At 36.5% G+C, this 16,332-nt stretch overlaps 1 non-coding gene across 1 annotated transcript; it reads right to left on the bottom strand.

Moving 5' to 3' along the window:
* Positions 1-516: 516 nt before the first annotated feature.
* Positions 517-591, bottom strand: MIR8549 (microRNA mir-8549). The gene has a single exon (NR_162189.1). It is a non-coding gene; the product is annotated as a microRNA mir-8549 (primary transcript).
* Positions 592-16,332: the final 15,741 nt, after the last annotated feature.

Genomic DNA, 16,332 nt, shown 5'->3' with positions numbered 1-16,332 from the left:
ATATAACTTCCAAATGAAATATAAAACTAAAGATATATATATCCTTCAAGATTTCAGAAAGTATGTTTCATCTGCTAATCAATGTCATTGCTTAGTCTTCTATTGTCAGAGAGTCAATCTGAAACAGATCTCTTGGACACTGAGACCTTATATTTGCAAAAAAAAAAAAAAGAAAAAATGAATTATTTAACATATAACCCCCGGCCTGATCATGACATTAATTTATGGTTTCCTTCCTCTCTAATTAAGATAACCATTAGAAAAGTATGAACAAGAGTCTGCTTTTTTTTACTTTGACAATTTAAGAGTTTGGGAAATATTTGACTAACTTAAAACCTAAGTATACCCATGGTTGATTCATGTCAATGTATGACAAAAACCACAACAATATTATAAAGTAATTAGCCTCCAATTAAAATTAATTAATTAATTTTCAAAAACCTAACTATTTAACTCTGCATCAACTGAAGTATCTTCAAAAAAAAATGATCCTTGTAATTCCTGAAAACATACTTTCCCTAAATATATGGTAACATGTAAATGAATAAATGAACTCATCTCCCTTTTAAATACCACCTACTACCTCCATAAATGGAAATTATACAACCAAGAATGTTAGTTTTTATGTCAGCATATAACTTGATTTAAAGCAAAATTGTGATAACCAAATACTGGTAATTTTTTTTTTTTTAAAGCCTCAAAGTCATTGACAACAATTGCTAATTCATCATCATAATTTCCTGTTGTTCATTTTGCAAAAGGTACAGTGAAATATTTATAACAATTTTAAAATTAAAGTGAGTACAATAAGTCTGGGACCAAAAGTACATGGTTTCTTTAATCATTGATTTTCCTTTTTTACAAAGTGAATTCTAAGTAATTAGAAGAAAATTTCTCTGGCACTTCTAAACAGTATATTTAAAAAATTCACTTCAGAAATCAAAATTATATGTCTATTTCAATTTAAATCCTTTTGAATTAAGAAAATATGAGCAAGCACAAATAAATAACAAGTGGGAGATAGAGTTCAATCAGATACTACTGTTAATAATAATAAGTTAATTGGGAAAATCATGGCCAAATAGCAATACATTAGCAACTTTAAATTTAAAAGTTTGAATTTTTTATCTTCCAAATAATTCTAAGTTTGAGAGTGTTTCATTTTTCTCCTGAAGAATAATACTTACATTGACAAATAGCCATTTTCATCATTATATAATGTATATTTATCTGAGCTGAATAATATTTTAAGAGATGATGGACATTTTTATTAAAAAGTTTGAATAGCTGTCTAGGGATAGGTGAAGAGACAAAGATAGCTCAAAGTTATATTCAGGGGTAGTCAACCCCAGCTAGTGGTCATTCACCTTATAACACATTTCATAGAGAGAACACTGATTAATATTTCCAGAAAGTGTCCATACCAGAGATTTTCTGTCATTCATGCAGTTGAAGGAGAGAACAACCTTATTTTATAAGTCATCTGAACAGCTTCCTTGGTGACTCAGATGATAATCTGCCTGTAATGCTGGAGACCTGAGTTCAATTCCTGGGTTGGGAAGATCCCCTGGAGAAGGGCATGGCTACCAAAATGACAGGGTGTTTAAATCAAATTTAAGACAGAGGGCATTTAAATGTTCTCTTTTAACACAACAATATTCAGAATATTTCTCTCTTGGTCTTAATTCTATAACTGTTTTGAAAATTAAAAAATACCACTCATATTCACCTTCCTGGAGTTGTCTCATGTAGGAATCAGCCTCATTTGTAGTAGATGTCTTTGGAGTCTTATCCCAGATAAGGCCTTCTCTATGAGATCTGTAGTCCCACATGCAAGATGGGCTCCCAGCAGCCCTATTTTCACTATTGAGTTGGCCAAAAGTTCATTTTCATAACATCGTATGGTAAACCCAAACGGACTTTTTGGCCAACCGAATACATTATCCTGCTCCCTGACAAGACTCTGCTGGACTAGAAATGGAAACCTGGCCCAGGCTGGACCATTCATATTTGTTCTTTCAGAGTTGGAATTGGACTAGGATAAGCAGATCAAGCTCTAATACTTCCATGAACAAAAGGCATGCTATTTGCAAGTGTGGGATGGATTTTTGCCCCAAAAGTACAATGTAGAAAGCAGAGAAATGATCAAGTGAAGATGCAAGATCACGCATCTTAAAGGAGTCTGAAACTCCAATACTTTGGCCACCTGATGCGAAGAGCTGCCTCATTTGAAAAGACCCTGATGCTGGGAAAGACTGAGGGCAGGAGGAGAAGGGGACGACAGAGGATGAGATGGTTGGATGGCATCGCCGACTTGATGGACTTGGGTTTCGGTGAACCCAGGGAGTTGGTGATCAACAGGGATACCTGGCGTGCTGCGGTTCATGGGGTCTCAAAGAGTCGGACACAACTGAGCGACTGAACTGAACTGATCATTTCAGGTGAACAGCGAAGGTATATTTAACTTTCTTATTCTAATTGGAGTATAGAGGCATATTGACCATTAGAAAGACATTCCAGAGCCTTTTTTGGGTAAAAGTCTAATTAAGATGATATTGCCTCATTCCAATCAAGACAGTAATTACTGTCACAAACTGTATTTCCATCAGTCAATCAGTTGTAGTAAGCTAGTTAATAGTGAACAGAGTACCTAGTTAATTAACCATGAACAGTTATGAAGTAACTAGTGTATAAGAAACACTAGGCTTAGGCACGGTAGAGGTAATATTAAAAAATAAAACTTCGTTCAAGGACTTTTAGGGGAAACTGAACAAGCACAAGTGGGACATGGTTAAATATAAGTAGTTTTCTAACATCATTAAATGGTAGCAAATCCTGCCATGTGTGAGGATTGTAACAGGCCAGTCACAAAGAGGAGGAATCCAAGATGGTCCAGCATACAGAAATAGGGAGTAGAATGGTGGTTCCATGGGATATGGGCAGGGGGAATGTGTATAAAGTTTGTAAGTTTATGCAAGATGTTTTGGAGATCTGATGAATAACTATATCTACAGAGAACAATATTACATTGTGCACTGAAAACTTCATGCAGTAGATAGATCTCATGCTAAGGGCTCTTAACACACACACACACAGTAAGAAAACGTCTTGAAAGTCATCTATGGTCAATGGAATTCTCCAGGCCAGAATACTGGAGTGGGTAGCCTTTCCCTTCTTCAGGGGATCTTCCCAACCCCAGGATAGAACCCAGGTCTGCCGCACTGCGGGCAGATTCTTTACCAGATGAGCCACAAGGGAAAAACGCCTTAAACCTGCACAAATTCAACTAGGAGCCTGTAACAAACTTATCTGCCCATCTGTGCGGGGAAACGTGCCTATGTCCATGAATGAACAGAACACAGCAGAGAACTGCTCATTATTGCTCTGTTGAGACAAGAGGGAGTTGACTGGTGTGTGCTCATATCATCCCTGTTCCGGGTGTCAGCTGGTGACAGCCCCGCGCCTCGGTGGCAGCAGTGGTGGTGGGGTCTGAGCGTTTCCCAAGCAGCCACCTGCGAGCGCTGCCTGGAGCGCCGGGTGCTGTGCGACGCACCTCCTCTCCTCGGTGGGTCTCTGGCAGCTATTCAAATGCAAGCTAACTATGTTAGGACTGGCTTGCAAAACAGCTCTAAGCAAGAACTCCCACTGAATCGTAAAATGGAAATTCTGCTCTCAGGAAACCTCCAGAATTAGGTTTTATTTCTGACACCTCAGATAACAATAGAAAAAATTTGTCTTCATACATTCAAAGTGCTTCACATATATTATTTACACTTCTACATCCGTGAGGAGTTGGGGGAAAAAAAAAGAAAGAAAGTAAAAAAAAAAAACGAGAAGATCTAAAGCACAGAAATGCTCAGGGATTCTCCGAAGCTGTATTGCTAACAACAATAATTTCCCCTACAAGTGCTACCCCTGCCACTAATACCGCTAGCTCCTACAAAACTTACGATGTTACATGCCAAGGACAATGCAGAACACCTCAGATAGCCTTTCCCTTGATTTGTATGGCATCCCTGGAGGGGCTCTGTCACCCATTTTGTGGTGAGGAAAGTAAGGCTCATAGAGGTAAGTAACTGTGCCTGAGCACACACGCTACAAAGAGGTAAAAGGGTTTATTTGATGCTGAAGCCCACATTTTGAACTACTACACCACCACCAGTCAAGATTTCACAGAACGCGTTTCCATACAGTCATCCTGTTATTATGCTTCTATATGTTTATGAATTATACTCAGAATTACTGTACATTTTTTATTCTCACATAGCATGCATACAACTAGCTCTTCAGCAATCCTTTAGTACTATTTCAAATGTCAAACACATGTCCCAGTGCTTCTTTGAAGCACTTACTGTGACATGATATTCAGAGATATACAAATGTGCATGTTTCTTTCTTGCATGTCTTCCTCTTTAGAATGTAAGGTCGATTAGAACAGGAACTTTCTGTTTGAGTCATTATTCTAGACTCTAAGCCCAGAACAGTGTTCACATTCAATAGTATATACATATAGGCATACGTTGAATGAATAACTCATAATCCAGACCCCAAATATCAGGACTATCTCTACTATTATAGATGAAAGTTATAATTACTTTTTATATGCACACATTGTCAACTTATTAGAAATATTCTTACTTGAGCTATTTAACCAGATTCTATAAGGATCACACTATGACGGAGGATGCATGCAGTTGTTGGAAACTGTTGAATAAACAGTTCTTTAAGTAAAGAAAAAATGAACTAGGAGAATATTCAAGAAGCAACACCATGGGGAAGAGATAAATCAAGCTTTGAAATTCCTCAAAATGAAGTTGAAGTCCTAGCTCTGTCACATAATGTAAATGTATCTTTATGTGTAAAAATGGGAAGTAATTAAGATTACATATAGGAATGACTATGAGGATGACATGAGATAAAACAGTCTGACTTTTCAAACATAATTTTCCTGACTTCCTCTAAAAATACTGCAAAACAGCAAAGTATTCTATTTCAAACAATTGCAAATCTCTCGACCAAGTCATCTGCAGCAACAAAACAGAAAGGAGAAAGAAGAAAGATGCTGCAAGGCCCTCAAAGACCTGGAGGTCAACTGAGAAAACATCAGACAGAACATGGCATCCTGGGTGATACCTCAACAGAATGGCAAAGCCGAGAGACTAAAGAAGAGGCATGAAAAGCGGCACAGAAAAGAAAGTGGACAACGTGCCTTTAGAACTCAGAACTGCGTGGGGGGCAAACTTCAGAAGCAGCTTAGTGTGATGGCAAGATAGTGAATAGAACTAAATTCAGACTAAAAAGCTAGAGCTTTTCATTTCAAAGAGAGGGACAGAAGGGATAGACTGGCTTATGTTTCAGGAAAGCACCAAAGAACTTCACAATCCTTGGGAATTCCCCAGGGTGTAAAAGTTCAATAAAAGAAAATTGGATTAAAGTACTCAGCACTAAGTGAACACCTCAAGATTAGTTAGGTAGTCCGCTTCCCTCTCCTCTTAGATCTTTGGACTGGACACAGAGAAAAAATCAGAAACAAAACTATATAGTACTCAAGGAGACAGAAAAGTTTATGGAGTGAAGACTGTGTGAAAACCTCATGATGAGATTATAAACAGAGTTTGAGAGAATCCCCCTCCTCATTCCTGAAAGATAATATTTGAGGTAATGAGCATATAGAACATGGTAGATGGAGATAAAATTAAAGAAAGTTATTCTCTTCTGTGCTTTCTTTCCAGGATTGTACACTTTTGTTTTTCTAGGCCTGGGCAACTTACAAAGAAAAAAAATGCAAGTGGAAGTTTTGTAATTATCCAAGAGATTTGAATACATAGAAAAGTCAGTTTGGAGAATGTCCCTCGACATCATTAGCCATTTTTTATTTATGTTTCTTGAAAGCTGGAGTTTTATCTAACAGCTTAATAAATATTGTTAAGATATTTAAGACAGCAGGGAGTTAATCTTTCTTACAGTGTTTGGACTTTGAGTTAAAAATCTTTAGGCAGAGAAGATATATAACATGTGGATTATTCTCAGAAGGTCCTAAATGAAACACTGTGGTCCATAATCATGTTTTCCATAAACTCTAAGGTACATATTTTTTATTAAAAAATCAAGCAGGACTTCCCTGGTATTACAGTGGATAGGAAATCCACATGCCAATGCAGGGAATGCAGGTTTGATCCTTGGTTCTGGAAGATTCCACGTGATGCAGAGCAACAAAGTTCATGAACTACAAGCGCTGAGCATGCACTCTAGAGCCCATGAGCCCCAACTACTGAGCTTATATGTGCTGCAGCTACTGAAGCCCCTGTGCCTACAGCCTGTGCTCTGCAACAAGAAAAGGCACCAGGATGAGAGGCCCAAGTACCGCAGTGGAAAGTAGCCCCATTTGCTGCAACTATAGAAAGCCCAGAAATGAAGTATGATGTTCCTATGACTGTTTTTAGTGATTTGCATATATTGAAATACTTAATTTGTAAGCAATCCTTTAAGGTAAGAATGACTATACCCACTTTACAGAGGCAGAAACTGAGGTAAGATAGGTTATATAAACTTCAACTGATAAGCTGCAGAGATTAGGTTCAAACAGAGATTTGAGCTATAGATATGTGCTTAAGTATAAACTATACTGACCTAAATCAAATCCCTTATGATTATACAGTGGAAGTGAGAAATAGATTTAAGGGCCTAGATCTGACAGAGTGCTTGATGAACTATGGAATGAGGTTCATGACATTGTACAGGAGATAGGGATCAAGACCATATCCATGGAAAAGAAATGCCAAAAACAAAATGGCTGTCTGGGGAGGCCTTACAAATAGCTGTGAAAAGAAGAGAAGTGAAAAGCAAAGGAGAAAAGGAAAGATATAAACATCTGAATGCAGAGTTCCAAAGAATAGCAAGAAGAGATAAGAAAGCCTTCTTCAGCGATCAATGCAAAGAAATAGAAGAAAACAACAGAATGGGAAAGACTAGGGATCTCTTCAAGAAAATCAGAGATACCAAAGGAACATTTCATGCAAAGATGGGCTTGATAAAGGACAGAAATGGTATGGACCTAACAGAAGCAGAAGATATTTAGAAGAGATGGCAAGAATATATAGAAGAACTATACAAAAAAGATCTTCATGACCCAGATAATCATGATGGTGTGATCACTGACCTAGAGCCAGACATCCTGGAATGTGAAGTCAAGTGGGCCTTAGAAAGCATCACTATGAACAAAGCTAGTGGAGGTGATAGGATTCCAGTTGAGCTATTCCAAATCCTGAAAGATGATGCTGTGAAAGTGCTGCACTCAATATGCCAGCACATTTGGAAAATTCAGCAGTGGCCACAGGACTGGAAAAGGTCAGTTTTCATTCCAATCCGAAAGAAAGGCAATGCCAAAGAATGCTCAAACTACCGCAAAATTGCACTCATCTCACACGCTAGTAAAGTAATGCTCAAAATTCTCCAAGCCAGGCTTCAGCAATATGTGAACCGTGAACTTCCTGATGTTCAAGCTGGTTTTAGAAAAGGCAGAGGAACCAGAGATCAAATTGCCAACATCTGCTGGATCATGGAAAAAGAAAGAGTTCTAGAAAAACATCTATTTCTGCTTTATTGACTATGCCAAAGACTTTGACTGTGTGGATCACAATAAACTGTGGAAAATTCTGAAAGAGATGGGAATACCAGACCACCTGACCTGTCTCTTGAGAAATTTGTATGCAGGTCAGGAAGCAACAGTTAGAACTGGACATGGAACAGCAGACTGGTTCCAAATAGGAAAAGGAGTTCTTCAAGGCTGTATATTGTCACCCTGTTTATTTAACTTCTATGCAGAGTACATCATGAGAAACACTGGACTGGAAGAAACACAAACTAGAATCAAGATTGCTGGGAGAAATATCAATAACCTCAGATATGCAGATGACACCACCCTTATGGCAGAAAGTGAAGAACTCAAAAGCCTCTTGATGAAAGTGAAAGTGGAGAGTGAAAAAGTTGGCTTAAAGCTCAACATTCAGAAAACTAAGATCATGGCATCTGGTCCCATCACTTCATGGGAAATAGATGGGGAAACAGTGGAAACAGTGTCAGACTTTATTTTGGGGGGCTCCAAAATCACTGCAGATGGTGACTGCAGCCATGAAATTAAAAGACGCTTACTCCTTGGAAGGAAAGTTATGACCAACCTAGATAGCATACTGAAAAGCAGAGACATTACTTTGCCAACAAAGGTTCGTTTAGTCAAGGCTATGGTTTTTCCTGTGGTCATGTATGGACGTGAGAGTTGGACTGTGAAGAAGGCTGAGCGCCGAAGAATTGATGCTTTTGAACTGTGGTGTTGGAGAAGACTCTTGAGAGTCCCTTGGACTGCAAGGAGATCCAACCAGTCCATTCTGAAGGAGATCAGCCCTGGGATTTCTTTGGAAGGAATGATGCTTAAGCTGAAACTCCAGTACTTTGGCCACCTCATGTGAAGAGTTGACTCACTGGAAAAGACTCTGATGCTGGGAGGGATTGGGGGCAGGAGGAGAAGGGGACGACAGAGAATGAGATGGCTGGATGGCATCAGTGATTCGATGGACGTGAGTCTGGGTGAACTCCAGGAGTTGGTGATGGACAGAGAAGTCTGGCGTGCTGCAACTCATGGGGTCGCAAAGAGTCGGACACGACTGAGCGACTGACCTGATCTGATACTGCCACTTGTACCTTTTTTGATGAAGTTCAGCAGAAAGTAGCAGAGGAGATGTCTGTCTGCTGTTGACAGGACAATAAAATCTTTAAATGGGAATATTCATACTATCCAGGGCTTCCCAGATAGCTCAGTGGTAAAATACCTGCCTGCCAGTGGAAGAGATGCAGGGGACGCGAATTCAATACCCAGGTCAGAAAAACCCATGGAGAAGGAAATGGCAACTCACTCCAGTATTTTTACCTAGAAAATTCCATGGACAGAAGAGCCTGGCAGGTTATGCAGTCCATGGGAGAGCAAAGAGTTGGACGTGGCTGAGCACCAGTATGATATATACCATCTTCACAATGGGGTATAACATTTACTCTCCTCTCAGATGCATCTTTTCCCCCATTTCTGTTTTGTTTTTTTTTTTTTTACCAAACAACAATATTCATAACCATTCTTTGTCACTTATTTAATATTCAGTTCTTTCTTTCTTTATTTTTATACAAGTGGATGACTTAACCTATGAAAGACTTAATCTATGAATCAATGGATGTAGGGATCCAAGGAGACTGGACGTGAGACTGGAGAATTAGATCAAACAGTAGTACCATGACTGGAAATGGGGTTTGAAGGCATTGAGAGAATGTTCGGGAGACACAGAACTGAGCAGAGCAACTGAAGGAAAGCAGGAGAGGAGAACAGCAGAAAGTACAGGCTCTGAGAGTGCCCTAGGTTGAAATCTCAGGTGATTTTTTGACAAATCACTTATCTCTGTTAAGTTTCTACTTTCTTCATTCTGTAAAGTGGGAACAATCATGGGAGGTCTTTTATGGTGTAGCACCACAGGTCGTAGCCATAATTAACACTATATATTAGAAATGAGATAAGGGATAAAGACTTATATTTGATTAAAAAAAGATTTAATAAATCAATAAATTGTACCCTGTAAGAAATTGAAGGCCACCTGAGAAGTTGATATAACCCTCCAAATCAGAGAAATACAGATGTTAATTACGTTTAAGAACAAAACTGCTTCGTAATTAATTCAAGTATGCCTGGCAAATTAAAAGTGAAACATCATAATAGTTAAACTATTACAAGTCTTTATGTAACCTTAAGTCAATCTAGATTTTTTTTTTTATGGTGAGGAAATATATGAGCATCTATTTGGAAAATAACATCTGCCTAGATACAATTAATCAGTTTAATATTTTATTCTACAGCTATAATTTCATTTTTGTACACAATATTTTAGTATATACAATTTTCAATTGAGATCTTCATGATGAGTTTTATGAAGATTTTTACTTTTAGTTTTTAAATGACCTTGCTCAGAATTTATAGTAAATGTATACAAAATATTTAAGAGTTCTTGTCTTTGTGAACAGCTTAATCAAAGGATAACCTAGAGATACATGACTTCATACCTAGAGTTCTAAGTTGATGTTTAAAAACATGTAGAATGGATCATCTCATGATATGTCCGTAAGTGATACATGAAAAATGTTTTAGTAGTTTTCTACTTATTTATATCTCAAAATTATTATTTTCTTTTAAAGCAGGAATACAAAGTTTTTATAAATAATTTTTAATTTTAAAATGTAAATTTTAAAAACTAAATTATCTGAAAAGTACAGTACAACTATTACATAAATGATATTAAAATCCACAAATAATAAATTAGGAAAATGTTGAAAAATATTAAGGATTTAAACTTTAAGTCTCCTCCAAGTTTCTTTTAACAATATTTTGTATTATATAATCTATCATATCTCAAAAGTTTAACAGAAACACAACTATTACTAATTGAATAAAAAATTTCAGTTGACTATTCTGTATTATGTAGGCAAATATGACCTGATTACCTGATTTTCTTTGCACATGTCTTTGTGTGTGTGCACTTGTGCATGATCTTCAGCTAGTATTTAAAGAGATATAGACATTAATTGCAGTCCAACTACTGTCCTCTATTAAAATGATAACCAGCTGTGTCTTTCCATTTTCCCTTTTGGACTACAGGAAATCAGGAAACAACTAAGTTAAGAAGGAAAATTAAAACTACTAGAATATTTTGTTATTTGAATTTAAAATACTTTACTTCTCTTATGCCAACACTACTTCTGCGGACATGTATTTCTAAAGCAATAGAAGCACATACATCGTATACACACACAACACACTCAAAACACTACCTTGCTCCAGTGGTTCCCCACTTCTAATTAAAAGCCACATTTTGTTAAGCAAATTAGGAGTTACAATAAAGTGGAGGGAGCATGTGAAATGAATAATTAACGTTTTATAGACTTCAGCATCATAATTAAGATTAAATGCTGCATATATTCAAACTAGATTAGCACAGCCATTGAAAGCAGTGATGTGCTCAGTAGGAGAGTATGCTTTTGCTAAATAATGTTTTATGAAGAGTATTCTAAAAACATTAAGCATAAGGTTGTCATATATAAAATGATTAAAGTTTTATACAAAAGAAGCTGTAATTCCGGTAAATGAAGTAATTTCATTTTCCTGCTGTTTTCACCTTTAGGAACATACTGTAAATGGAAAGGAACGCCATGTGATATCTTATTAAATAGAGTATGAATCCCCTTGTTTGAAATGAAAAAACTCTCACTACGTAAATTTGGAGTAAAGGACAGTTTCAGGTACTTAACCTCCCTTCTTTCTTTGCTGTTTCTTGGAAAGATTCATTTTGTTTAACTTTGTTTATTACATCCCTCAATCTTGCTAGCAAGATTTTTGGGGGTCATTACTCAAGATAAACTTCCATTTAATTTTTCTTTAACTGAAATCTTTCCTGCATTTTGCCGTAATTCTGGAAACTCTTCTTGGCAATGTATATTAATATTTTCCTTGTGTGTGCATTTCACTCATGTTGACACCTTTTATGCTGAGATTTGACTTGATTCTGAGCTACTTTCATTCAACTCCTCTCTTGCTTCTTTTTCACAATATTTTAACAAACTAGAATTTTAAAATAAATACAAAGCAAAATGTGATTTTTATGCTAGTTTATTTTATTAGTTACAGTTCTTTCCTGACTAACCTCTCCACTGTTTTTAATGATCTAAAACTGTTTAAAAAGAAAAAAGTAAAAAAGTTCTCTTAAATCTAATTCCATGATAAACCTATACCTTTAATGAGAAAAATCATTGCTCAGAGTGATCACCTAATGAAGAAATAATCTAGTGCATTTATGCATATATATAATTGTAAGCATATCCTTATTTTAAGATCTCACTATTTTGGTATCTATTGACTTGAGAAAAAGTTCATCTTATGTGAAAACCCAAACAAACTTTTTGGCCAATCCAATTAAAAACAAAAATCTCAAAATTAATAAGATAAAAATAAAAGCTATGCTATTGGGATATAGTGGTTTAAGAAAAAGATATATATATATATATATATATATATATACACACCCACATACATACATACACACACACACACATATACACACACACACACACACATATATATATAAATATCTTGCTTGTTTTTATTTTGGGGAAGTGAGTCTTTTCCTATAGTTACATACACATATTGCAGTGTAAAATATTTCAAACAGTTTTTGGGGAGTATCAATTCAGGGATTGCATTTTATTTTCTAGGTAAGTTTTTGTGGAGTGGGTGGAGTGGAGTGGGAGAAAGAAAACAAAGTATTCCATAAGAGGACAGTATGATCAGATAGGTTGTTATCATTTAAAACAGAGAAGAATTGCAGGTTTTATTCATGTTATGCAAATGTCTGTTTTATCAAAATCATACTATGAATTTGATTTAGCATGGGATGGTTCCTATAAACTGAGGGAGGGACTTTAACTTGTAGATGAATTATTCTCAGGAAATAGCATTCACTACTCTAAAAATAAAGCAAGTTAAAAGAGAGAAAAAGATTTTAAATGCCAAATAAAAAGTTGACTGCTACTGTGGCTAAGTCACTTCAGTCGTGTCCGACTCTGTGTGACCCCATAGATGGCAGTCCACCAGGCTCCCCCGTCCCTGGGATTCTCCAGGCAAGAACACTGGAGTGGGTTGCCATTTCCTTCTGCAATGCATGAAAGTGAAAAGTGAAAGTGAAGTCGCTCAGTCATGTCTCTTAGAGACCCCATGGACTGCAGCCTACCAGGCTCCTCCGTCCATGGGATTTTCCAGACATACAAATAAGCCAAGGGGAAATCCTGAAATATTATCTCAAATATATATATCAGGTAAATATTTAGGAAACTCGTATAATGGGTGTATCAAGAAATCCACAAGGTTTATTATTTATGTATTTATTTATTATCAGCTAATGCCAAGGAAATCTTAAACAGAGTGGAAAAAAATAGGTACCAACAAAAACACAAAAAATTGAGATAACCAGTTCTGAAGAGGGTAAAAAAATCTACAACTAGTATCCTTGTCAATTCAACAAATTATTTTTTTAAAATATTACATTAGTCACCAGTTTTTTGTGTAAAAAAAAAAAATCACTGCTTTATGGATTTGAGGTTTGAGATGAAACAGAATTACTGTAACTGTAAATTACATTTATAGCAACATAATTGCAGACCCTACAAGTAGGTAACACTAGGAACTTATCACAGTGCCATAAACATTGTTTATAGCAGTATAAATATTGATAATAATGTAATCAAAAATCAATAGTGGTTATTCAAAGTGTCATGCAAAATATAACTAACTTAGATGAAATATTTAACTTTAAATCTTTGTGGGATGTATATTGCCATAGAAGGAAACTCTGTATGTCAAGTCTAATCAATCTTAAATACTGATTTAAAGTGAAAAGAAAAATTGTTATATTCACTGGACATCCTGGACATGGCAAAGTTTTTATTTTATGAAATGGCCTCCTTAAAAAATGGTATATTTTATTAAGATAGAAAAGCAGCTGGTATACATGACAGTAGTTTGTATGAGTTTCATGTAGCAATCAAAGTCAAGCATCATATTCCATTTTGTTCCTGGAAAAAAGTAACTTGAGAATAGGAGTACAAGTATTTATCAGGGTTCTTATGGAAAGTGTCTACTTAATTCTCTGTTAGACAGAATTCTAAGACTCCAAAATTCCTGCCCTGGGGTGTGCATGCCCTGTAAATCTACTGCCTGTCTCTGAAGGGAGAAGTCAGGGTTTTTAAACTGGAGAGGATGCATTTATGTATGGCATGTTTTAGAGAGAAGCACAGAGCACAGAAGGGCAGGCTGCCTCTAGAAATTGAGAACAATGAGCAGCAAGTATCGGCCCTCATCTCCCAACTTGTGGATAGAATTACCAACATCAGCACTTCATTTGAAAACATTATAATGGTAACATCCTTAACTGCGTAGTCTAGAAAGAAACTCCACATCTGCCATCCCCAGTACCTACAACTCACAGATACCACTGGAAGCAAATGAATTCTGTTAATAACCAGTGAGGATGCAAGGGATTTGTGAGCCTCAGAGGAAAATATAACTCCAAACAACACCATGACTACAGCCTAAAGAAACCCTGAGTAAGACCGAGTTAGCCTACATTCAGACTTCTGACCTACAGAATGGTGAGATAATATGTTAGTTTATTATACAGAAATATAATTAGAAAGCTAATATAGCTGCTTTAACCTTTCTGTCCAAAAATCTAGGTATTTACTTTGCTATCTGTTCTAGCCTCAAAGCAATTGAAAACTTAAGAACAAAACACACCCCCTCCCATTTTCCCTAAACAAAACAAAAAAACCCATTGTTTTCCCTGATCCTTCAAACTAGTTCCAGCTCACAGGGAACATCTAAGACTCCATGCCTCAAATGTGAAATGAATATGCACATGCTGATGGTACCATAAGCATCTATAAGCACCTATGTGACGCTCATATGCAGTAACATAAACTTCATTGGTATATATGCACAGAGGCATTTACCTTTCAAAGGATCAAGTTGTATGGACAGTATAAAACCTAGGAAGACTTCAAAGTCAAGTCCAAATTGTAAGAACAAACCAGCTGTGTGTCACCATATTAGTGGGTAAGAGAATACATGAATAGCTTCAGAACTCGAATAGGATGGCCCATCTCAAATTCAAGTCCTGAGAGAAGGGAGTTCTAGTCCCCAGTTTCACCTACACATTAACATCGTCTAGAAGTACTGAACTCCGGGAGTTGGTGATGGACAGGGAGGCCTGGCGTGCTACAATTCATGGGGTCGCAAAGAGTCTGACATGACTGAGCGACTGAACTGAGAAGTATTATTATTTCAAGCAAACAAGGGAAACTTAAACTTATTATCCTCATATGCCATGTACAGACTGGAAGCTTTTACTTTTGAGATCATTTAATTATCTGCCACATTTTTAGAGCAATTAGAAAGAGATAGTAACAGCAGCCTGAAAGTCAGGTAGTACAAAGCGTGTGTGAATCAAGCAGACACATATAAGAAGAAATGGTATAGAAAGTGGAAAACTGAGGAGTGCCTGCCTACTTAGTATCCAGTTTTTTGTTTTTTAAATAAAAATATCTTCTGATTACCAATTAAAACACTGCTTCCATACACTTGCAAGAAAAGAGAGAGAAATGGTAAGGAAACCAAAGTAACTTATGCTCTGGGACCCTTGTTAGTAAACTACCTAATCTCTCTAGGCCTTACTTTCCTTAACTTTAAAATGAAACACAACACTGTTTGCTCTTAAATTGTCATAAGGATTAAATTAGATAATGCACTGAGAATAACAACCTTAGTATATGTGGTAGCAAGTAATGGAAATAGTGGTGATCAAGTAGGAATATCAATTTGTTCAACTCCAATCATTTTCTCTTCTATTACCAGGCATTCTATCTACATATAATGTAGTAAAATCCATGTACATAAGTAAATATTTATATATAAATTGGGAAAGTCATGTTAAAATATTAATTGTTGGCTTTTTTTTTCTTTATAAAAGAAGATTAACATTTAAAAGTAGATATTCAATTCCATGGTGATTCCCTGGTGACTCAGATGGTAAAGACCTGCCAGCCAATGCAGGAGACACAGATTCAATTCCTGGGTCAGGAATATCCCCTAGAGAAGGGAATGCCTACCCACTGCAGTATTCTTGCCCAGGAAATCCCATGGACATAGGAGCCTGCAGGGCTGCAGTCCATGGGGTTGCAAAGAGTTAAACACGACTTAGTGACTAAGCAACTACAATAACAAATCCTATGGAGCAAAATTCAAAAGATATAAATTAAATTCAGTGAAAAACAAATCTCCATCACATCCTTGTACCTTAAGCACGGTATTGTTCTCTGGAGGACTCTTGTTACCAGTTTATTGTGTCTATTTACATCCAAGATTTTCTCTAGATTTTTTCCACTTGGGCGTTGAATGGAGGTGTAGAAGATTTTGGATGCAATTTTTCTAATGGTGGCATTCAATGGCTGCCTAACTCTCCCATAACCATATTACTGAGAAGCTAACAGTGAAAATAAATTTAGGAAAAACGATACTTAAAAAGTAGTGTTTGAGTTGATACCATTGTTTCTCACCTCAGTGCCCTAGAGGACACTGATGTTAGAATTGAGTATATTGAAAATGTTTCATTGTTTATAGAGATAAATTGAATAGTTATGTTAGGGGAAGCACACTGATTGAAACCGCCCACCCTGGCCAGGCGCCATAGCAACCAT

Source organism: Bos taurus, chromosome 7 (genome assembly GCF_002263795.3).
Source record: "Bos taurus isolate L1 Dominette 01449 registration number 42190680 breed Hereford chromosome 7, ARS-UCD2.0, whole genome shotgun sequence".
Classification (NCBI taxonomy): domain Eukaryota; kingdom Metazoa; phylum Chordata; class Mammalia; order Artiodactyla; family Bovidae; genus Bos; species Bos taurus.
Note: the sequence above shows the minus strand (reverse complement) of the source record. Positions and strands in the feature narration are given on the sequence as shown.